We start from the raw sequence: 24,621 nt of genomic DNA on the forward strand, positions 1-24,621 counted from the left end.
AGTGATGCAGCCTCCCTGGGGACAGCTTAGCCGTGTGAGTCTCCAGCCCTAAAGATGTACATACCTTCTGACTCAGCAATCCATTTCTGGGAGTCCATCGTAAGGAAACAGTTGTAAGTTCATACAAGGTGTGTGTATAAGGACGCTTATCTCAGCCTGGTTTAGAACTGATATTGGGCAATGGGAGATTGGTACATGTACACTATGGAGAACTTGGCAGCCATTTACACAGTGATGGAATTATCAATAAAGCTGCCATGAACATTCTGGTACATGTCTTTTGGCAGGCATAAGCACGCCCTTCTCTTGGGTATGTACCCAAGATGGAAATTCTGGGTCAAAGGATAGATGTATGTGAAACTTGATGCTGCTAAACAGTGACTGTTCCAACCAACCCTCCCCCACCACTTGGTGGCGCTCCACTTGGCCCCCATCTTCACCAACACTCAGTATCATCAGCCTGTTTCATGTTGGCTTTTCTAGGAAATGTGTAAAGGTGTTGCCTTGTGGTTTCCATCTGCATTTCTAAACATATGTCAACAGAAAAATGGATAAACATATTGTGGTATATTTATAAGCTGAGAATTTACACAGTGATGAAAAAGAATGAACTACTTATTCGTGTAACTACATGGACGAACCTCAAAAAACAGGACATTGAGTGAAAGAAGCCAAACACAGAAGAGTATATATATATTGTGTGAATCCATTTAGATGCAAATCCCAAACAGGCAAAACTATCTAAAATGTTAGAGGTCAGAATAGTTGCCTATGGGGCTGGGGAGGTATCGACTAGGAAAGAGTTGAGGGAACCTTCTGGAGTGTTAGAAATGTTCTATACCTTGATCTGGGTCATGGTTAAATGAGTGATACATATGTAAAATCTTATCAAACTGAATAACTTTGCATTTCACTGTAGCTAATGTATACTTATATTGAAATTTTAAAAAATATTTTACCAAAAAAGAAAGAAAATAATGTAAATCTATGTTGATTAATCTGGAATTATGTTTAAAATATATTAAATATAAAAAGCAGGTTGCAAAATTCTGTGGACCTTTGGGGCTTCACTCATAAACTCTTCCTTGGTGAAAGTCTAGTGGATCTCATTTTAAGCGAACATAAAACGTGGGGGTTATACTGAATAATAGTTTTTGAAAAGGATTCAAAGTGCATAGGAAGCATGGTATAGACATAAGAAATAACTCAATTTTTTTTTTTTTTGGCCGCACCTTGTGGCATGTGGAAGTTCCCCAACCAGATCAGGGATCGAACCTGCGCCCCCTGCAGTGGAAGAGCAGAGTCTTAACCACTGGACCATCAGGGAAGATTTTATATTGATGAGGAAACCAAATTTTATAGCTCTCAGTACCACATTTTGAAGGACTGAAAATATATCCTGTGTCTAGTCGGCCATGATAAAGAAGGAATATCTGTAAATTATATAAAATGGAAACAGATAAAGAAATTTGGAGTATTTTTTCCTCCTCTTTCTTCCTCCTCCTTCTCTTCCTCATCCTCCTGCTGCCAGTTCTAGCAGGAAACCTCTTTTTTTTTTTTTTTTTTGGCTGCATTGGGTCTCCATGTCCGTGCGCGGGCTTTCTCTAGTTGCGGCAAGCAGGGGATACTCTTCGTTGCAGTGCTCGGGCTTCTCAATGCGGTGGCTTCTCTTGTTGCAGAGCAAAGGCTCTAGGCACACGGGCTTCAGTAGTTGCAGCACACGGGCTTCAGTAGTTGCAGCACATGGACTCAGTAGTTGCAGCACACGGGCTTCAGTAGTTGCAGCACATGGACTCAGTAGTTGCAGCGCACAGGCTCTAGGGCGCACGGGCTTCAGTAGTTGTGGCTCATGAGCTCTACAGTGCAGGCTCAGTAGTTGTGGCGCACGGGCTTAGTTGCTCCGTGGCATATGGGATCTTCCTGGACCAGGGCTTGAACCCGTGTCCCCTGCATTGGCAGGCATATTCTTAACCACGGCGCCACCAGGGAAGCCCCCAGCAGGGAAACCTCTTGTTCTCTCTTCTGTGGATGAGAATCTTGGCAGCAGGAAGAAGTGTGTGACTTAAACTCAGGCTGGGGCCCTGGTCCTGATGCTGCCACTTCCTGGAAGGGTGACCTTAGGATGATCACTTGTCCTCTCTGAGTCTCAGTTTCATCACCTGTAAAATGGGGATAATAATGCACATCAGGCTGGGTGGCTGGCAGAATCAAGGGAGCAAACGATTGAAGACGTGTTAATAAATTGCCAAAGAATCCCGACACCTCTAAAGTAGGATTGTCATTGCCGGGGTGGAGGAGGCACAGAACAGACTTTCATGTCAGGTGGTCCTGGGTTCATGTCCCAAGTACATCACTTACTGTGTGGCCTCAGGCATGGGGTTTAAGCTTTATGAGCCTTGGTGAGTTGGTCTTTAAAACACTGAGGAAGACAGTGTCTCTAACACAGAGTTGTTCTGATGATACAGGAGATCATGTTTGTAAAATAAGTAGTATAGGGAGAGCCTGGATAGAGGAAATATTCAGAAAACAAAGCAACAGCAAACAGATGTTCACAAGCTGCTCCTAGATCATCGTTATCCTGTTATCATTTCCCGCACTACAGCATCGAGTCCCCCAGGGTAGAAACATGGAGCCAACTGGACCCTCCCTGAGGGTGGGAGCTCATCTCCCCCCTCTGGTGTGGGAATGGTGGCCACCCGTGCCACTCTGCTGCCTCCACACTGGTCCTGGCTCTGCAATGATTCCGCCTGTGTAGCCGAGCCTCATCCAGATGTGGTTGGGTTCTGACAGAGAGGACAGTGCCCATCAAGTAATTCACTCAGGTCGAGGCCCCTGTAGGGCCAAGCACACCAGAAGGGTCTCTGGAACCTAAGCATGAGCCTGAACCATACTCAGGGCCCCAGGGAGACTGGTCCAGGAGACGGGGCCTGGAGTGGCCCCACCACCCCTGACTTGCTCATGGGAAGACTGGTCTAGGAGAGGGGGGATCTGCAGTGGTCCCACCATCCGTGACTTGTCCACAAGGAATGCAACAGGGAGTGGTGAGTGGTGAGAAGGGGGCATCCCAGATAAGAAGTCATGCACAGAAGGGGCTTGCAAAGGAAGAGGCCCAGCAGCCTGGAAGCCTCCCTCAGGACCCCTCCCCCAAAGCACGTCTCCAGGCCAGCCCCCAACAGGAAGTTCAGTCTACTACCTACTGTGTGCCCAGCACTGCGGCATTTAAGGTAGAGCAGTGGACAAAACAGCTGCTGTCCTCACCTCGGGAAATAGCCTTGGATGGGACAGACAAGTCCCTGGAAATACAAGAGAGCCGTTCACTAATAGGTGTAAGGAATCACCCGTGAGGGTGCCAACGTTACTGTGCCGGGTGCACACCTAAGCCCTTTTCCGTATTATCTCACCAAATCATTGTCACAGAGTCTGGTTCTCAGACGGGGGCACGCCTGCTGAGGGCACTGATGGGGCGGCTCACCCAGGATGGGCTTGTGAGTGTGGAGGTGGAGAAGGCTTGCCATAGGAAGTGGCCTCTCAACCCAGTGGCGGGAGGACCTGGTCTCTCCTTTCTCTAAGAAGATTTCCAGGGGCAACCTAGGATGTGCTCCATATTCCCAGACTTGACAGAGGGTTTCCCTTTCTAAGTTCTCACCCCGCACTGCCCCTTCGTCTCACCCTGCCCCCTCCCCCTTTTACAAAATTTCCAAGCTGAAAGGACATCGGAGCTGCCCTTTGCACAGAGACCAGGAAGCGGAAAAGTCAAGGGACTCATCCGAGGTCGCCCAGCTGGTCCTGGCTGAGCCTGGAGACCCAGACCTCCTGGGTCCCACTCCAACATTTTTCCGCCATGTACTTCATGGGGCTGCTGGTGAGGCTAGCTAGGCCAAGCTCTGGGCTTTGGGCTCTGGGGTACAGAGACGATAAAGACAGTCCTTAAAGTCCCGGGTTTGAGCTGGGCTGGATGCAATAGGATCTGAGGCTTTTCCCACTGGTAAAGGCAGAGTTTTTCCTCTTCTGCCTTTGGTTGCTCTATTTTCTTCCTTCATTGTCTGAAACCATTTTAGCCTCTCTCAGTGTTGGTTTTGCCCAAACTCCTGGGGGAGGTGACTGTGCCCTGTGCGGTTTGTAACTGGGTGAGGGTATCCGTGTGGGTGTGTGATGAGCACATGTGACGGCACATCTGCCTCTGTCAGCATCTGTCTGTGTGGGTGTGACGTGACTCAGATGCTGAGGCTCACACTCTCCCCCTGCCACTCTCAAAGCAGCTGTATCTTGCCCCCCAGGGAAAGAATGTCCCTGGCAGCCGCAAGGCCCACCCCAGGCTGGAATGGCAGCACAGGTGGGGCACCGTGTCCAGCTGGCCCTGTGACAGGGTCGCCCAGGAGGAGAAGCTGCCCCTCCAGTGTCCTGCATTAGTGCTGCCCGATGCAGCTGTTGCCCAGTGGGACCGACTGCCCCGCGAGGAAGTGCCTGGAGGCCGGGCAACCAGTCGACAGGAGCCCTCCTGTGTCCAGCCTGGAGCCTAGTCCGGGGCAGTGCGGCTGGCCAGGAACCCCTGGAGGGCAGCGCCCCGTAACATATGCGTCCCATGGCGCTGCGCCCGCAGATACGCCCCAGCACCTACAATGCGCCAGGAGCAGGGGCCTGGCCAGGGAGCTTTCAGCGAGGACAAGTAGAAGTTCCCACACTAGTCCTGAGTTGCCTGGCAGTCGTCTCTGGAGGGAGGGGATCGCCCCTTGGAGAGGAGTACTGTAGCTACTGCAGGTCCAAAATCACTGCATCGAGGGGATGGAATCCAGACACCATTCATTCACTCTCGTGACAACAGCAGGCAACCTGATCAGGGCTGTGAGAAAAGCCCAGGAACACAGTTTTGGTGATTTTGAGCGAGGCCCGTATGAGCTTTGGGGAAGGCAGGGTGACATCTGTGATGGGTGTTAAAGGGTGGGTGGGAAGCAGGGGAAGGTGGAAAGGGCAGAGGCACTGCAGTGGCAAAGCTGTGGCACTCAGAAGGGGCACTTCCGGCTTAGCAGAGGGACCAAACCTGGTGCCCAGCTAAGAGGCCAATAGGTGCCAGTGTATGGACAAACATCTCTTTGTGAGGGGCGGCAATTCTGGGGAGAGACACTTGGTGAGAACTGGTGGGGTCAGAAAGGCTTCGGGGAAGAGGGAAGAGCACTGCGGGGGGATGACATCCACGAACCCTGAAAGGCTCCCTACTCCCTGCCTTGACCTTAAAGGTCAGAGGCCCAGGGATGGAGGGCCAGGGGCACTGTATCCAAGAGCAGGGACCCTCAGCTTGTCCCAGTGAGGGGTGGGCAGGGCTTAGAGCAGGGAAACAGGGGCTCAGTGTGTCTAAGGAGACCCAGCCTGGCTTCACCTCCCTCTGGCCCCTCTCCTTCAGCCCCCAGCAAGGTCCCTGCCCCGCACCGGCCACACCTGTGGAGCACAGAGCTGAGCAGATTGAATGGTGCTGTGTGACCTCACACAAGGCACTCCGCCTCTTTGGGCCTCAGTTTCCTCACCCCTAAACCCAGGGCGTTGGGCTCTGTGGGATCTCAAATAGTTCCCACGTCACCTGCCAGCCCTGACTAACTGGTAAGGCTAGGTGGAGGATTGTGATGCCAAGTCCAGGCTGGGAGGGACAGATGCTGTGATCCATTAGTGATGTCTGCTGTGGCCTCCTGAGAGGGCGGTGGTACACATGCCTCCTTCCTCCAGTCTTCATAACGCCCTACGTTCTAACAGGGGGCAGAGGGGCAGGGGGTGGACCAACCTTCTATGAAGAGAGGTTCTCCCAGTCCTTGTGACAAATCTTCTGTGTATTCCCCAGGGCCAAACATCTAGGTGGAAAGCAGGTGTCTCCAAGCACCCACCACTTGGCCTTGTCTAAACAAAGGCATAGGCACAGTTTCACGCGGAAGAAAAGGGAGGGTGAACACTCCCACATCTGAGTTCTTGGTCTATTTGTTTTCCTGGCATTTTGTAAAATGTATGCCCAGCTGCATTTATTTATAGCTAATAAGAAGGAAAATTTTCTTGTTGTTGTTGCTTTGTTTGTTTTTTGCTGAAACAGAAAAAAATCCATAAAAATTGTCAAGAAAGAAAAGGACAGGCCAAAGGAAGTTGATGAGTCATATAATTGGGTTTAAATGGAAACTAAAATCTTGAGAACTTTAATCAGAAAATAGGATGTGTTTGGGAAATGCATGTGTATCTGTGTGTGTTTGTGAATGTTGTGTATATTTGTGAATATGTTGTATGTGTATAATGCATGTTAATGCACAAGGCATGTTCGTGTAGTGTAGGTGTGGCATGAACGTGTGTGGGTATTTAGTGTGTTCTATGCAGCAGGTGTGTCTGTAGAGCATAGCAGTAGTTTGTGTTCTTTGTCAGTGGTGTGTGGGGTGTGTGCAGTGTGCCTGTTGTATATAGTGGACATCAGAATAAGCAGGTGTGGTGAGTGTGCAGGACGTGTGTGCATCACGTATGTTTGCGTGACCCACGACGTGTTCATTCTGGGTAGACCCGTGGCGTCCTTGCCCTGTGACTCACTGGCCTTGAGCAGGGCCTGGAGATGACGTGAAGTATCATCAGAGCTTGAGAACAAAAAGCCCTGAGTCTTTTACGGGGCTTGCTCTTCCAAGAAGAAATCAGGAATTTCTGGGGTCTGCTTTCCACACCCTGTGAAGTTCAGGCAAGCAGAAAGAGACTGGATCCAGTGGAAACCCAGCTGCCAGCTCGTGAAGGCTGATTAAAAAGCTTGCAGCTTGGCGTTTCCAAGAAAAATTGTTCATCAAACTTTTCAGAACTTTTCCCCACTTTGGCAAAGGTGGAAAAGGTTCCCGATGGCTTTCTACTGGAAAGTCGAGCAATTTCCATGATGGATTTGGGACACATGTTTTTAAAAAGTGACCATGTGGTAGGGAAGAAGGTTGCCAGACAGCTGGAGCTCCCAGCACAAGTGTTCACAGTAAGAATTGTTCCCCCCAGCATAGAGGAGGCCACAAAATGTGGCAAATCAATCTCTTTTAGCTGCCCTCAGGCAAGATGTCCAGAGGATTTCATTCTCCCAGGCCAGGGGGCAGAAGGTGGAGTGAAGGCTGCTCTGCTGTGCACACTTGCAGAACTCATGGCATCTTCTTGGGCCTCTGACTTGTCAAAAAGCGTTGTCCATCAGAGCCCTTCCTGCTACTCAGGACTGTGGTGTGAGCCCAGAAGCCACAGTCGTGAATATTTTTGCCAAGTCGAAGGGACAGTCCCGAGGGGCAAAATTGTTCCTGGCACGGGGCCTGCCACTTAGTAGGTGTCCAGTAAATAGCCGTTGAATGAATGAGTAGCCCAGGAGGGACCATCCAAGAGAAACAGGCTGGTTTCCACCCACCGCCAAGCAGAGCTTCCAGGGCAAGGCTGGGGCGGACGTGTCTGCCTGTCCAGCTGTTGGGTTTCCCCTCCCCTTTTCCTGTCCCTCTCCCCATAACCTCGGCTGGTTCCCACGCCCTCGCTCAGGGGCTTCTGCTGTCATTGTTCCACTGTTATCAGGACCCAGGCCTCTGCCAGCCTAGACCCTTCACTGGACCAGGAAAAGGAGAGGGAGAAAGATTATGGGGAATGGGAGCTTCAGGGACCGATGAAGAAAGGAATCAAGTGTCAAATGCAGCTGATTAGCGCAACCTCAGGTGAGGAAACCAAGGTTTAGCGAGGAATAGGGAAACATTCCCAAGGTTAGGTGGAAAGGTGGTAGACTAATAATGATCATTGTAATTATGGCAATAGTAGTATCTACCACATAGGATGGCATACATAGTGAGATAATATTTTAAAAAATATTAGCCAGTCTTTTCCCCCAATATTTTCTTGCACTCCCTAGCTTCTCCCACTTCCTGTAGTTAGTTTGTTTTGAGGTACGCATAGAGAATGTGAGTGCTCGCGTGGCCCCTGGGATAACTGGAGGGGACCTAGGGAGGCTGCTGGGGGCTGGAAGCGTCAATCCCAGGATGCTAGGTGGGAAGCGGGAGCTTGACCACTCCAGCATTTGTTGGCTCAGAGAATAGGCTAGAATTCTTGGATTTTGAGTTTCAAAAGCCAGACTGTAGAACTTCTAAAATAAACAGAATAATCATTGAAATTTCAAACTCGGTGGGAGAAACAGAGCTAGAAAAGGAGATCTGAGAATTCACCCAAAATACAGCACGAAGAAGTAAATAAGTGGAAAATAGGGAAGAGTGAGAGGTGTGAAGAATAGAATGAGATGGTCCAACCTATGTCACGCAGAATTTCAGAAAGAGAGGTTGGAAAGAACGAGAGGCAATCTTCAGAGAGACAATGGCTAAGAAATCTCTAGAATTGAAGACACGTAAGTTTTCACGTAGCAGAATCATGCCAGGTTCTGGGCCATCATGGTGCAATTACAGACCTCAAAGAGAAGGCTTCTGGATCCCCTTGCTCCTAAAATCTTTCTCTTCTGACCACCTCAGTGCTAACCACAGGACCTTGGCTTGTGCCCTGGACTTTAGACTGCTTCCATTCGCCATTCTTTGGTGAGCAAATTTTGCCTCCTTCGTGAAACTGGGAGCTTCCTGAGGATAGGAGCCCTTCTCCCAGCCCCTGGTACTGGGAAGGATGACAAGATACCTGGTCAGAGATCTGGCTAGAGTCCTGGGCAGGTAGCTCAATGCCTCATGTCCCATTTTCTCCACTTCTAAGATGGAATTAGAAATACCTGGTCAGGGCACTCTGAGATTATACACTAGACACCCTGTTTCAGTTCTGTTTAATCCATTGCTTTTTAAATTTCGCTGACTATTTTTATTTCTAGATTCCCTCCCCTCTCCCCCGGACCAATTTTGCCTATTTCTTTCTCTTTCTTCTTATATTCATGAAGAACCGTAAAACAGTAGGTTTCGAACTTAGTTTTAGCAGCAGAGCCCATTCATCAAATAAAAGTGTATTGTTGGAAAACCAATTCAAGCAGAATACAGGACCTGCTGGTTGAATTGGGTTTGGATGGAGACCCAGAGTCCAGCTGGCTCATTTCCCCCTTTTGCCTTAGATCACCCTTGGGGCACCTCGGCTGGAACAAAGTTAGAAAACCATCCCCATCAGAAGCTTTAATGAAGCTTTCCCCAGAATGTGCTTCTGGGAACTCTGCTTCATGGTGTTTCATGAAAAAAAGTGTTCCATGGTCAAATAAGCTGGAGAAACACTGAATTAACCAAAGTTAATTGGATCTCTTCAGGATTTTTTTGAGACTTCAGTATTCACATTGTGCAGTAGGAGTCTTTGAGAGGGTAGCTGGTGTGCCGAGTTCTATGAACCTACCTGCTTTATTAAGGATTACTCCTATAAGCAGAACACACTAGGGAAATGCTATGCTGGAGAATAATAACAAGAACAACAATAATAATAATTTTTCCTTTGTCTCCCCATCAAGATCTAGTATAGGGCTAGACACTGAAATGGGAGGGGAGGCAATAACTACTCTGGATTGAATATAAGCTTTGATCTCCCCCAACCCCAGAATCTAAAAAGGCCTGTGGGAAGCCCAGTGATTTCCAGGCTTTCTTTTTTCCTGCCTCTGTTCTGCAGCCACAAACACAGACCAGCAGGCATGCCCATGGGGAGCTGAGGTTCCATTGGTCAGTTCTTCTGACACCTCTGGCTGGGACCCAGCCTCCGTCTCAGGGCTGAAACGGCCCTTTGGCCCAGGCAAGAGGCCCCAGTGCTCCAGCCTGGCCCGTGAGAGCTCTGGGAACCCTGGTTCCCACTTGCCCATCCCTTTCCCGGCAGCCCAAGAGGCTATCCCGGCTTCTCTTTCCTCTTCTAACTGGAGGAAAGAATTTCTGGAAATGCGGCTGGGCCAGTGACAATGAGGCAGGATGCCCCCGCTTCCTGCCCTGACCAGGCCAACCCCGCCAGCAGAACCCAGCGCCTCTCGGGGGCTGGGGCCCACAGAGGTAACCCTCTGCAGCCTGTCGGTGCCTCTGCAGAGGCAGGGGAGGGCCAGCTGAGCCCAACCCCTCCCTGGCTGCCCTTCCCCAACTCAGGCTCCGAGAACAGGACAGGCCCTCGCAGCAAGGCCGGAAAAGAGAGGCAGGTGCCCTGGAGCCTCTCCCAAGAGGCCACACCCCATGGTGGGTCTGCAGGGTCTCCTACCCACCGTCTTTCCCTCTTTCCTTCATACGTTGAACAGACACTGAGGGGAGTGGCTGTCCTTACCCCAGGTGCTGAGATGCAACAGTGAACAAGGCTGGGGGTCCAGAGTAGAGTGGGGTGGTCCAACAGGCAACTCGAGCACGTTAATATAATGTTTTAGGGCTTTGACAGACATGCGCACGGCAGAAGCATTTAGTCCAGGCTGGATGAAGAATGTCTGCCGGGGCTGGTGGGGCTTTGCGGGGGCACAGTTTATTAAACAGCTTCCCCGGCTTCATGGCTAAGGATACACGAACTGAGTGAGAACCAGTCCTTGCTTTCAAGGAATTTCCTCTCTGGGTCACTCTGCCTCTCCCTGTCTTTTCCTCTTTTTTTTCTGGTTCCCCTGGCTGGCTCTGTCCCGTCTTTCTCTTTGTCTTTAACCCCACATCTTCCTGACTCCCCACCATGCCCTAAGACTTGTATTCCCAGGAAAGGTAAATAAATACTAGAAATTCAGCAGCCCCCCTTCCCACAGCTCCCTGGCTGGGCGTCCCATCCCCGGGGTCTGGGGGGCTCAGAAAATCTTCCCCATTGATGCACCCCTTGGGTCTCCTAGCTTACTTTGTTTCTCTCCTCAGTGACTCTGTTACTATGGCTACACCCACATCAGCCAGTCATCCTTCCTGTGGGGGGAAGCTGGGCAGGAATTTTTGTACTTTAAAAAGTTGTTATTGGGGCTTCCCTGGTGGCGCAGGGGTTAAGTATCCGCCTGCCAATGCAACAGACACGTTTTCGAGTCCTGGTCCAGGAAGATTCCACATGCCGCGGAGCAACTAAGCCCGTGCGCCACAGCTACTGAGCCTGCGCTCTAGAGCCCGTGAGCCACAACTACTGAAGCCCACGCGCCTAGAGCCCGTGCTTTGCAACAAGAGAGGCCACCGCAATGAGAATCCCGTGTGTCACAACGAAGAGTAGCCCCCGCTCTCCATAACTAGAGAAAGTCCGTACGCAGCAATGAAGACCCAACGCAGCCAAAAAAAAAAAAAAAAAGTTGTTATTGTCTGAGGGGAAGTAGCCAAAAAAAAAAAAAGGTGTTTTTTTTGTTTGTTTGTTTTTTTATAAACTTATTTATTTTGGCTGCATTGGCTACTCTTCGTTATGGTGCATGGGCTTCTCATTGCAGTGGCTTCTCTTGTTGCAGAGCATGGGCTCTAGGCGCGCAGGCTTCAGTAGTTGTGGAGCACAGGCTTCAGTAGTTGTGGCTCGCAGGCTCTAGAGCGCAGGCTCAGTAGTTGTGGCGCACGGGCTTAGTTGCTCCGCGGCATGTGGGATCTTCCCGGACCAGGCAACAAACCCGTGTCCCCTGCGTTGACAGGCGGCTTCTTAACCACTGTGCCACCTGGGAGGTCCCTAGGAGGTGTTTTACCTACAGACTGGACTTGGCTTTTCCCCACAAACTAATGGGATTTCCAAGGAAGGGATTCAAGGGTGTACTTGGGTCCAGAGGAGTGAGCAAGGGCCTGGGATGTCTGTCCCTCCCTTAGACTGGCAGCTCTCTGATGCCACAGCCATGTCCCTCAGTCTGGGTTCCTTGAGGGCAGGAGCCCTGCCTCTGCCATCTGACTGGATGTGTGATGATGCAGGGGCCCTGCCCCACTCCCCAGGTCTGAGCAAGCACTGGGAGCCCAAGGAGGCCCCCGGATGTTGCAGAAACCAGTGTTCCTTGGGGCTTGCTGGTCAAGATCCACCTCTTCCCAGACTCATCTCTTCCCCCATTGCTGGGCTACCCCATGCCCTTTCCTACTCTCCGGAGCCCCGGAGACTCTCAGGCCTTGGCTTTGGAGAGCCACTGCAAATCCCTCAGCCTGGCCCTGGCCCTGGCCCTCCGGCCTCATCAGCCCAGGCTCCCCCCTGCTCAGCCACCCCTTCAGCCTGCTTGCTCTCCAGCCCCCTCCCCATCCCACGTACAGACTGGGCTGCTTCCCACCTCCGTGCCTTTGCTCGGGCCATTCCCTGGGCCTGGAGCTCCCTTCCCATCTCTCCACTTCTCAGTTTCACCATCCTTCCTGGCCCAGGACTGGTCCCACCTCCCAGCAGCCTGCCCTGAGTGCCCCACCCCACGCTGGCCTCTCCTCCCCACTCTGCGGTCCCTCCACGGCCAGGTGCCTGTCACTTTACGGAGACCGACACCTCCACGCTCAGCCCCACACAAACACACACGCTGGGGGAGCTGGGGGAGGAGGGCCGGGGCCACAGGATGATGGATGAGGCTGCAGTGCCTCCCTTCCCTGCTGCGGCTGTGGTCAGGAGATCTCCCCTCGAAGAAGCCTGATATTTTCCAGGAATCTCCTGAGGGGAGGAGACCAAGCATTCTGGAATGAGAGCCAGCTGTGGGGTTGAGGCCTGGGGATGGGGAGGAGGGCGCTCCGGGCTTCCTGGCTGAGTCAGCGACCATCCCCAGGTAATTTATGGGCTGAGTCAGGGCCGGGGTGGAGGTGGGGAGGGTCGGGGGGGGTGCCTTCTAGGAAGTCTGTCAAGGGGAGAGCAGCCTGACTGGCTGGAAGTGAGGCTGGCCGAGTCCAGCACAGACCCTCCCCTCCCCTCCAGCGCTCGCTCTCCTGCCTGGAGACTAGAGAGGCCACGGCCAAGAGAGGGAGGGAACTGCAGGGGGATGGATGCGAGGCAGCAGAAACAGGAAGCCTCTGGCAGGCCCTGGGGGCTCATGAAGACAGAGGGGGCACGGCTGGCAGGCAGCGGACCTGAGCAGACCTCAGGGCTAAGTCGGAGGTGAGGAGAGCTGCTGCTTCCAGCACCCCAGCCTGAGAGCTGCCCATTCTTCCTTCCTTCCTTGCCCGACCCCTTTCCCAGCAGGCCTGGCTTGTGCTGAAAAGCGGTTCTGGCCTCTGATCCCCCTTCTACCGTGGACCTGCTGGGCCACGTGGGCTCAGGGGCCTCCTCCTCTCTGAGCCTCAAGTCCTCACTTGGGCAGGATGGCCAGGCTCCTCCGAGCCCTGATATGGGGCTACTCAGCTACAGCCAAGGAGTCCAGTCCAATGGTGGTGGCTTGGAAAACAAGGCTGAGCAAAAGCAAGCCTGGGAGAGCTGCCCTCTGAGGCCTGCTGCAGGGCTCGGCCTTGAAGAGAGGTGGGGCTGGGGGTAGGAAGGCCAGCGGGGAGAGGCTGAGCCTGGTCACTGTCACCTCCAGATTGGAGGAGCTGCAGGGGATGCAGGGCAGGGTGTGTCATCACACGCAGGTACACACCCACACCCCCCAGAGTCCCAGGAAAAACCCGTTTCTGCCCACCTCACCCAACATGGAGGCTTGGGTCCCACAGAAAGATGAGTCCTGATTTAAGCTCCTAGGAGGAGCTCCCTCCTGCTGACAGTGTGGTGGAAGCGTCCCTTAGGGCGAAGGGGCCCAGCTTTCCCATGTCATTCATGCACAGCTGTTGCATCATCACATCTGTTGCGGAATCATCCCACGGCAGATTCCAAGCCCTGCAGTCTTGGGGCTCCACGGCCCTGGTCTCAGCATCTTGGAGAGGCCCCTGGATTGCTGAGTTTCTTGCTTTGGCTCATGGCTCAAAGTCCTCAAGCCAGAGAGGAGTCCCTATGAGGATGGTAGATTTCATAAACCCTGAATTAGGACGTAAGATCTGAAGAAAAATTTGGGGCATTGTGATATTTTGTAAAGATATAAAAGGAATCTCATTTGTCCATGACTAATGAACAGTTTTTCTTGGTAAGACCAGCCAAGATGCAATCAAATCTGGACAGGAGGGTCCTGAACACACATGGGGGTCAGTGGCAGAGCCCCCATCACCACCCAGCTTTGTTCCCTGGCTGCTCTGTGGAGCAGGGGTACCACGTAGAAGGGTGTTGAAATTATCTGGGCAAGAAATGCCAGAACAGAAATGGTGAGAGGTGGCTGGGGTCTGGAATATGTTGGAATCCAGCTGACAGGATTCTTGATGGACTGAACATGGAGTCTAAGAGAAAAGATTCAAGGACAATTCCAAGGTTTTGGCCCGAGCAACTGAAGGCATGGAGTTGCCATGAACTCAAATAGAGAATGAGTTTTGTTGAACATTTAATAAATTTCTTTAATTGTCAAAAATCCAGAAATCAGGAATGGCTGGAACCAAGCAGGCCATCTGTGGGGTCCCCACTGCCCGCAGGGAGCTCTGGCTCATCACACCACCCACTGCAGCCCTAGGGGGTCCCAAGGGGCCCTGGTAGAGAAAGAAGGAGGTTCACCTTCCTGCCTCGGGGCGGGGGAGGGGCAGCAGCCTGAAGGAGCTTGGCCTCCCTGAGTCCCCCGGGCTGACACAGGAGACCCGGTGCCCAGGCAGGGGGTGGTATTAGAACAGGAAGGGAGGTGTGCGGGCCTCTGTCTGCAGAGACTCACCTCTGGCTCACAGAGGCCCTTTCTCCTCAAACCCGGTGTGCTGTTTCCAGAGCCTTCTGGAGGAGGTGTCCACAGTAGCTGAGGATGGCTGCTTTGGTTCTCCCGGCCACAAACCCCTGCAGGCCCGGCTGACAGAGGCGTGCCTGTGCATCCAGGGCAAGCAAGAGCCTGGGGACTCACGGCCAGAGAGGCTGTGAGGATGGCTTTGTGCGGCTCTCCGGTTGCCCGTGGCCAAGTCCCCCGGCCAGCAGAAGCCCTTTTGTCTGCCAAAGTTCCTGAACTTAGGTTACCTGAGGAAGCAGACTTGTAGGCCATCTGTTTGTCATTGCTTCCCCTGCCTTGGGCCTGCTTGACCTGGGGGCCAAATTCCCTGTCCCCCCATATCTGCCGAGATGAGGGACAGGAAGCCAGTTCTGTGCAAACAGCCAGGAGGACCACACTTGGTGAAGATACGGGTTCCAGGGCACCTCTCCAGACCTGCAAGGTCTGTGTCTCTGGGGGAGAGGCCTTGAATCCTGCGTATTTACAGAGTTCCCCGGGTGATCTGATGGGGGTCGGGAGCCGCACGCTCCCCATACTACATGGAGAGACACCAAACTCAGAGAGTCAAAGCTGTGACCTTCAGGACAGGTGGCAGGTGGCATTAGGAGGGGTGTCCTGGTTGTCTGAGCACAAGAGAACCCTGGATCTTTGAGGGGTCTCAAGGGGGAACTGGCAGAGTTTGAGCCTAAAACAAGGATAAAGCCCCAGAGAGGGGATTGCCGTACGGGCTCAGACAAGCCAGAGACCTGAGCAGGGCTCCAGGAGCCAGTGCCAGAGAGGCCTCGCAGAGGCATGCAGCGCCCGGAATAGGGGTCAGGGGGACTCTGCTTCGCACGGCATGAGAGACTGAGGCACATCGCTCGGAGCCCAGCTCCGTCTCTGAAGAGCAGAATCCTTGCTGCCAGCTCAGCTATATGAGTGGCTCTTGATGTTTCCTGTGCCCCAGGTTGGGAGGGAGGACTTGGGAGGCTGGAACTGGGGCTAGGGTCGGCCTGGGACAGGGGGAAGTGAGACCCCCTTTGGCCTTCATGGGATGAGCTGACTGCCATGACCTGCCCCTCCTCCCCGTAAACTCTTCACCCCGATCTGGAGAAAGGCGATCTCCAAGGGCGGGGGCTTGCCCACCCAGAAATATATTAAATAAAGAAATGTGCTCTGCCCAGATTTTACCTCATCAGGATCCCAGAGCATAAGACAAACGGCCCCATGTCTGGCTGGGAGGTGTACTTCATTCTCTCAGGTGAGCCCACAGCCTGGGGGTGAGTTTGGGAGAAGGGAGAAGGATGGTTTGGACCACATGGATCATGCAGACTTGGGGGCTGGGTGGGCCCTGGAGCTTGGCGCAAGGCTCAGTGCCAAGACCTCAGAAACGCCCAGCCCTCCCTGGGGCCTGCTCAGGGATGGAGACAAAACCTAGCACCCTTTAATTGAGGGAGTTTACTCCTGAGATTTGTTCTGGGGGATACACATATGTGTAAAGACTTAGCTATAGGATTGCTCTTTACTGTTATTTGTAAGCCTGAAAAATTGAAAACAACCTAAATATCCAATAAGAGGGGATTGTTTAATAAATTATGAACCATCCAGAACATAAAACACAATGCAGCCTTTAAAAGATGATGCTGTAGAAGAACATAGAAATAAGCCTAAAGCATAGTAAGCAGGAAAATAAAAAGCTGATAAATATAGAAAATAATCTGATTTATAAAACTTGTCAATTCATTAAGAATGTTGGAAGGATATACACCAAAACATTGACAGGTTGTAAGATAAGGAGTAATTTTAGATTTCTTCTTTTTCCCTTGTTTTGATTTTGATTTTGGTTATCTGAATTTGTATCTTTTTCTAGAATTGCCATGCATTTATTTATACACAGAGTATAAAAATGATTTAAAAATTATTATCAGTGTTATTATTTTACAAACCAGAACTTCTAAGGTTTGGCTCAGGAAGGAGAATTTCCAGGCAGGAGGGCCAGCTGGATCAAATAGCCCTAACTCTATCTCCCTCTGCTCACTCTCCCTTTTGGGTCACTTTCTTCATTCCCACTGCCTCTCCCTGCTTGCCCCTCAGGATGCCACTGTCCTTTCCATTCTCGGAACCAAGCATAGCTAGAAACCCAGTCTTTGGCTTCTTTAAGCAGAACACAGCTAAGAAACCTGTGATGATTATACTAGGTAGAGTTAATAAGCCCTACAGGGAGACAATAGGAACAGAAACACAGCACCCAGAAGAACTATAAAACTAATCAGGCTTCCTTCAGTGAGGGTTCAGGCTCCCTCCAGAGGCACCCAGGTCCTGCCCATCCTCTGTGAAGATCCATGAGGGGACAGGCTGCACACCCAGTCCTCTGTCTCATCTTAATCTTTAGCATCTTCTTCCCAGGTTCACTTTCCACTTTGAAAAACCCATTCTTCCTCAGGTACTGGCTCTTGAGAATGACCTCCCTTCTCAGGAGGGACCCATCATGATATATTGGGAGAGGGCACTAGACTTCAGTCCAGCCTCCTGATAAAAATATCCCAGGGCACCACTAAACCACAGCACTCGTTGCAGAGGACATACACCTTACAAGCATCAAAAGACTCTTGGGACTCGAGAAACTTCCAGACCCAAAGGGTAAATGCATGCTTGATATCCCCAAGCCTTTGTTAACACCACTCCATCCACATTCTGCCCCAGTGAAGCCGTGATAGGTAATCAGTGAATTATTTTTCTCCATCAAAAAAACTAATAGCATTTAGCTGGAGAGGGTGTGGAGAAAAGGGAACCCACCTACACTGTTAGTGGGAATGTAAGTTGGTGCAGCCACTGCGGAAAACAGTATGGAGGTTCCTCAGAAAGCTAAAAATAGAATTACCATATGAACCAGCAATACAACTCCTGGGCATGTACTCGGACGAAACTATAATTTAAAAAGATACATGCACCCCTATGTTCATAGCAGCACTATTCACAATAGCAAAGACATGGAAACAACCTAAATGTCCATCGACAGAGGAATGGATAAAGAAGATGTGGGGGCTTCCCTGGTGGCGCAGTGGTTAAGAATCCGCTTGCCAATGCAGGGGACACGGGTTCGAGCCCTGGTCTGGGAGGATCCCACATGCCGCGGAGCAACTAAGCCCGTGAGCCACAACTACTGAGCCTGCGCGTCTGGAGCCTGTGCTCCGCAACGGGAGAGGCCGTGACAGTGAGAGGCCTGCGCACCGTGATGAAGAGTGGCCCCCACTCGCCGCAACTGGAGAAAGCCCTCGCACAGAAATGAAGACCCAACACAGCCAAAAATAAATAAATAAATAAATTAAAAAAAAAAAGAAGATGTGGTACATATATACAATGAAATATTACTCAGCCATAAAAAAGAACGAAATAATGCCATTTGCAGCAACATGGATGCAACTAGAGATTATCAAACTAAATGAAGTAAGTCAGAAAGAGAAAGACAAATACCATATGATATCACTTATATGTGGAATCTAAAATATGGCACAAATGAACATATCTACAAAACAGAAATAAACTCACAGGCATAGAGATCAGACTTGTGGTTGCCAAGGGGGAGGCGGGAGGGAGCGAGATGGACTGGGAGCTTGGGGTTAGTAGATGCAAACTATTACATTTAGAATGGACAAACAACAAGGTCCTACTGTATAGCACAGGGGACTATGTTCAATATCCTGTGATAAACCATAAGGCAAAGAATGTGTATATGTGTATAACTGAGTCACTTTGTTGTACAGCAGAGATTCGCACAGCATTGTAGATCAACTATACTTCAATAAAAAAAAAATGTGGCCAAAAAAACTAATAGGGACTTCCCTGGTGGCGCAGTGGTTAAGAATCCGCCTGCCAATGCAGGGGACACGGGTTTGATCCCTGGTCTGGGAAGATCCCACATGCTGCAGAGCAACTAAGCCCGTGCGCTTCAACTACTGAGCTTGCGAGCCACAACTACTGAGCCCGCGAGCCACAACTACTGAGCCCACGCACCACAACTACTGAAGCCCGCGCGCCTAAAGCCCGCGCTCCGCAACAGGAGCAGCCACTGCAATGAGAAGCCCGCGTGCCGCAATGAAGGGTAGCTCCCGCTCGCCCCAATTAGAGAAAAGCCCATGCGCAGCAACGAAGACCCAACACAGCCAAAAACAAACAAACAAACAAAAAAACCAATAGCATTTAAAAATTGTGATATGAACATAGGTTCATCGTAAAAAATATTTTAAAATTTAGAAAGGTGTAAAGAGTAAAATAAAAATACCCTATAATCATTACACTAAATGGAGATAAGCATTATTGGCATATTTACACACACATACACTTTTAAATAAAATCGAGATAATGTGTGTAGGTGTGTGTTTACGTACAAACACACGCACACAAAATCATGATTTTATAAATGGATATAAAATTATTCACACACACATATATAAAATTCTGATTTTTTCCCATATAAATTACATCATAAGAATTTTCATGGGTCATTAAAATAGTCTTTAAAAATGTAATTTTAAATGGCTTTGTAGTATCCCATTGTATAGCACACTAATTATTAAACCAATCTCCTATTATCAGACATTTAAGCGATTCCCAAATTGGTTGTGATCATAAATAATAATTTAGCAAACATCCTGATACACACACCTTTGCATACCTCTCTGGTTATTTCTTTAGGATAAATTCCTAGAAATAGAATTACCACATCAAAGGATGTGAATGCCTGCAAAGTTTTTGGTGTCTCCCATCAATGCATACTCATCAAATTGTATGAATGAGAACAAAAGTAACAGGGAACCCCAGAGCAGTGCTTTACCATATTTGCTGCACATTCTGAGACCCATAGAAAGTTCCAGGGGTTCGGGTGCACACCCCCCCCACCCACCCTATGTGACTGCCTTTTGGAGCCTGGCTGGAGGCTAAAGCCAGCAGCCCCCAGTGCTCCCGGGCTGGGCCTGGCCCTTCCTGCCACCACACAGCTGCCCCACCTCAACTTCTCAGAAATGCCCCAGAGTCCAGGGGGAGCTGTGGCCAGCCGAGCAGAGGGAGGTCAGGAGGGGCAGTTGCTGTGCTGGGCTTGGTGGTCAGTGCACAACTTGTTCAGGTCCCGCTGGGGCTCCCAGCCCCTGGTGTGGGGCACCAAGCCCTCTCGGAAGCTCCTCTATGGAGGATTTCCTTCCAGCCCATCCTTGTGGCCTTCCGGGGAGGATACAGGGCAGGGACCACGCTCTTCTTCTTCACACGGGGCATCCAAGGCTCAGAGGGGTAAAGAGGCCTGCCTGAGGCCGGCAAGGTGTGAAAGATGGGACAGGACCTGGGACTCCAAGACACGACTCTAGTTCTCTCTCCACCACCCAGCGTTGCCAAAGCACAGAGGGGTGCGTCCCATGGGAAAGTGACCCGGTACAACCCGAGGTAGAGGTCCTGTGAGGAGCATGGGCTCACGCCTGTCATTTTCCACAAATAGTTACTCGGCACCTACTATGGGCCAATCACTGAGGAAAGAGTGGTGACCCAAAGAGGCAGGGCTCCTGCCCTCAAGAAACAACATTCTAGTGAGAGAACCAGGTAATAAACCCCAAAACATGGCCAATGGTGTTCAGAGTTGTGAAGAAAACAAAGCAGGGTAAAGTGGATGGGAAGTGATATGGAGAGGTGGGTAACTTACAGATAGGGTAATCCAGGAAGGCCTCTCTAGGTTGATATTTGAGCAAAGGCCTGAAGGAAGGGAAGGAGCAAGTCCTGTGGGTATCTGGAGGAAGACCACTGAGGCAAAGGGAATAGCAAGTGCAAAGGTCCTGAGGCAGGAGCAAGACTGGCATGCTTGAGTAGAAGTCAGGAAGCCAGTATGGCTGGAATGGAGTGACAAGTGGAGAATATAGGGAATGACGTCACAGAGCTAGCAGCATCCCCGTCAGAGGAGGGAGGGTACTATTTGTGAGCTTCCCCTGGGCCTCAGGTACCATACAGGACACTTGACATCGGTTGTCATGAAACTTTGGGGTTAAGGGACCTTGCTGTGGCAGGCTGCCCTGGGGCAGAAGATAAGAGAATGGCAGAAGGGCTGGGGTAGGGTTCTACCTCCTGCTCAGGTGTTGATACCAAGGCTGTGGGGAGGGAGAGTGTTCTAGACCTCCAGCCATCCCGCTGTGCTGGGTGCTGAGTGTCCACGGTTGATCAGGCCATAACTCTGCTTCTAAGGGTCTCACAGTCCCTGGGAGACAATAGATGGACACAGTCAACAAGTATATGGCAAGGAAATCCTGTCATTTGGGACAACATGGATGAACCTGGAGGACATTATGCTAAGTGAAATCAGCCAGACCCAGAAAGACAAATACTGCATGATCTCACTTACATGTGGAAGCTTAAAAAGTACAGCTCACGGAACCAGAGAGTGGAATGGTGGTTACCAGGGGCTGGGAGGTGGTAGAAATGGGGAGATGTTGATCAAAGGGTTCAAAGTTTCAGATACGCAGTATGAATAAATTCTGGAGATCTAATGTATAGCACTAGATTATAGTTAATATATTATATACTTGAAATTTGCTAAAGCATAGCTCTTAATTGTTTCCACAAAGGAAGAAAAGGTAATATGTGAAGTAATAGATTGTTAATTAGCTTGGTTGTGGTAATCATTTCACAGTGTGTATGTATATCAAAATGTCATGTCGTACACCTTAAATATATGCAATTTTTACTTGTCAATTATACCTCAAAAAACCTGAATGAAAGGAAGAAGGAAAGAAAGAGAGGGAGAGAAAGGAAGGGAGGGAGGGGGAGAGAGAGAGAGAGAGAGAAAGAAAGACAGAAAGAAAGAAAGAAAGGAAGGAAGGAGGGAAGGAAGAAAGAAAGAAAGAAAGGGAAAACGCATCTCTACCACATAGATTTGTTAAGTGAAACAAATAAGTTAATGTCAATAAAAGCTGGTCACACAATAGCCTATGAAAAATAAGTGCTCCTCGGGAACTTTCTGTATTTTCTGTTCAATTTTTCTGTGACCCTAAAATTGCTCTAAAAAATAAAGTGGGTTTTTTTTTGGGTGGGGGGGCCCGCACTGCATGGCGTGTAGGATCTTAGTTCCCCGAACAGGGATCGAACCCGAGCCCCCTGCAGTGGAACTGCAGCGTCCTAACCACTGCACCACCAGGGAAGTCCCAATTATAAAGTTTATAAATGAAAAAAAAATTTTTTTAAAAAAACAAGCATATGGCATGACAGGGAAGACTTCCTGGAGAAAGTGACATTTGAGCTGGACCTTGAGGAATGGACAGGTGAACCAGATTTCAAACAGGTGGGGAAGGTGGAAAATGCACTTCAGGTACTTGTTTACTGAGGAGGGAACAAGAGGGCCATTCAGCCGTTGGCTATTAGGGTGTGGAGCACAGGACCTTGATTTAGGGTCATCACTGGGATGTGGCACCCCTAGAAAGCAGACAGTAAGAAGACAAGTGGACTGAGAAGAGAACCCTGGGGTACATGGCCATGTTGGAAGTGGGGAAGGAGAGCACTAGGACGGGCCTGAGGAAGAGGACCCAAGAGGCAGGAGGACCACCAGGGCAGTGGGCTGACATAAGATTTAAGAAAGAGCAATGTGGAAAATGTCAAACATTGCCAAGAGCAAGAGAGAGAAGTGCTGAGAAGGGCCCAAGGGTTGGCAAGAGTTTGGTCCCTGGAGACCTCGGTGAGGGCTCAGTGGAGGGGTGGACAGGGCAGAGGTCAGGAGGTGTACGACTTTCTTATTGCTGTGTGACAGATCACCACAAACTGAGTGACTTAAATAGTACAACTTTATTCTCTTCCAGTTCTAGCGGTCCAAAATCCAAAATCAGTCTCACTGGGCTAAAGTCAAGGTGCCAGAGGGCTGGCTCCTTACGTAGGCTCCAGGGGAGAACCCATCTCCTCGCCTCTTCAGCCTCTCGTGGCCGCCTCTATTCCTTGGCTTGTGGCCCCTTCCTCCATCTTCAAAGGGCATCACTCTAATCTCTGCTTCTGTCATCCCCATCGTCTTCTACTCTTTGATCTCCTGCCTCCCTCTTAAAGGATCCTTGCGATTACATTAGACCAACCCAAATAACCCAAGATAATCTCCCCATCTCAAGACCTTCATTTAATCACACAGGCAAAGTCCTACATAAGGTGACAGGTACAGATTCCAGGGATTGGGACATAGACATTTTGCAGCAGGAGGCATTATTCAGCCTTCCACTCTTCAGGTGGCAAGGGCGAAGAGGGAATGGAGAAGGTGAGTGGAGACAATTCACTGGAAAACGAGTGAGAAGGGAAGGAGGGATGGGACAGAGTCATCCAGACAAAGACCCAGCCTGGTTGGAGAGAAGTGGCTTTTAGGATTTTTTTTTTTTTTTCCCATCCTGTTGTGTCTCCTTCTCTCCCTCCTTCCCAAAGCCTAATGGGAAAATTAGAAACATAACCCATGAGGAATCAACTGCTTCCCCTCACTCAGGATACCCACCCACCCAGGGGTCTTCCGAGCTCCATGAGCTGAAATCTGCATTTTGAAAAGATTGATTCTCATTTTATTTCCAATGGCAGGTTCTCCTTAATAAAAAAAAAAAAAAAAAAAGCTGATTATACTATTAATTTTCCAAGTTCAGATATTGATGTCCAGCTTAGAAAGGTGATGATTTAATTCACGTTCCTCAACTTCCACGTCCACTCAATACCTTCTGAAAAATTTTTCTCGTTGTGCAACTGGTTTTCATTCTCCAACTGATTTTATATGTAGCTTAATTTTTTTCCCCAGCTTTAGTGAGATACAAGTGACAAGGGATCTACATTTTTAAACCACAAGGAAAAGAAACCCAGAGCTACCAAGAATAATATTTTATTGACTTGGAACGGGTTTTGGAAGCTGTATTTTTAAACCAACTAGGTGATTTTGATGATCAGACAGTTAGAGGTGGTTTCCCCCCCCGCCCCCTTTCCTCTTTCTCTTCCCTTCAGTAAACTGTTTTTCAACTTTGTTTTTCAGTGAAACCCATTTCCTCCTCACCGTGGACTTGATCCAGAGGCTGCGCCCATCTCTCCCACGTCAACAGTCCTGTGTCCTTGGCAGAGGACAGTGCTATCATTCTGGGCCTTTCCCTCCTCCTCAGCCAAACCCCTGCTTCTGCACCTCTGTGCAGCTAATAAAAAGGCTGAGTTCCCGGCTGCAGGGAAAGCTCCCACCCGCTGCCATTCTCATGGATGAGGGGAATGTGCAGCTTTCTTTGCATTTTCCCAGAGCAGCTAGCTCTGTCCCAGGCCTCAGGCGTCCCCGGGTTGAGGTAGAATCTAGCCACAACCAATTTCCAGAGCCAAACAGTCCTGAGTGAACCTGCAGAAATGCAAGAGCTGGGTGCTTCCTGAGTAAAGTTTTCCCGTGAGAGGGCATGAATTGATTTGGGACAAAAAGCACTTGATGGCCCAGGAGCGTAGGATTTGGGGGAGCCCTGTGCTGAGTGGAGGTGGGTGGGTATATTTCCTTGGGCCGCAGAGCCTCTCGTCGGGTGGGATAAGCCACTCCAGCCAGTCGCCACCTGGCCCAGCTTTGGAAGATGAGGAGAATGAATTTCACAGTGGTTTCCACGGGGCCATGGCACTGAAACAGCTGCAGGAGGGGACACAGCTGGCGGGGTCCCCACCCCTTCCCACAGAGCTGCTCTGGAGGAATGCCACCCTCCCCGTGGGGCGTGAGAGGGTCCTCCTTGCTGTGGTCCCAGGGAAGGTACCTCTCAGCTAAACCCCCATTTTTGAGGCCACAAGTTGGCCTTTATTAAAATAAAACCCCATCGTCACTTATTCCAGTAGCTCCCCAACCTAGATAAACATCAGGATCACCCAGGATGTTTATTAAAAAATAAAGATTAATAAAATTAGTGAGTTTGGGGGGGCTTCGCTGGTGGCACAGTGGTTGAGAATCTGCCTGCCAATGCAGGGGACACGGGTTCGAGCCCTGGTCTGGGAAGATCCCACATGCCGTGGAGCACCTAGGCCCATGAGCCACAACTACTGAACCTGCGTGTCTGGAGCCCGTGCTCCGC

General features: G+C 50.3%; 1 long non-coding RNA gene across 2 annotated transcripts in view; it reads right to left on the reverse strand.

Moving 5' to 3' along the window:
* Nucleotides 1-676: 676 nt before the first annotated feature.
* LOC103015794 (uncharacterized) overlaps nucleotides 677-24,621 on the reverse strand; it is a 216,189-nt gene continuing 192,244 nt past the window's right edge. For both annotated transcript variants that reach the window (XR_009009988.1, XR_449743.3), the window contains one exon: nucleotides 677-2,159. This is a non-coding gene — a long non-coding RNA (uncharacterized LOC103015794). The remainder of the gene's footprint in view (nucleotides 2,160-24,621) is intronic.

This window comes from Balaenoptera acutorostrata, chromosome 12, assembly GCF_949987535.1.
Source record: "Balaenoptera acutorostrata chromosome 12, mBalAcu1.1, whole genome shotgun sequence".
NCBI classification, from domain to species: domain Eukaryota; kingdom Metazoa; phylum Chordata; class Mammalia; order Artiodactyla; family Balaenopteridae; genus Balaenoptera; species Balaenoptera acutorostrata.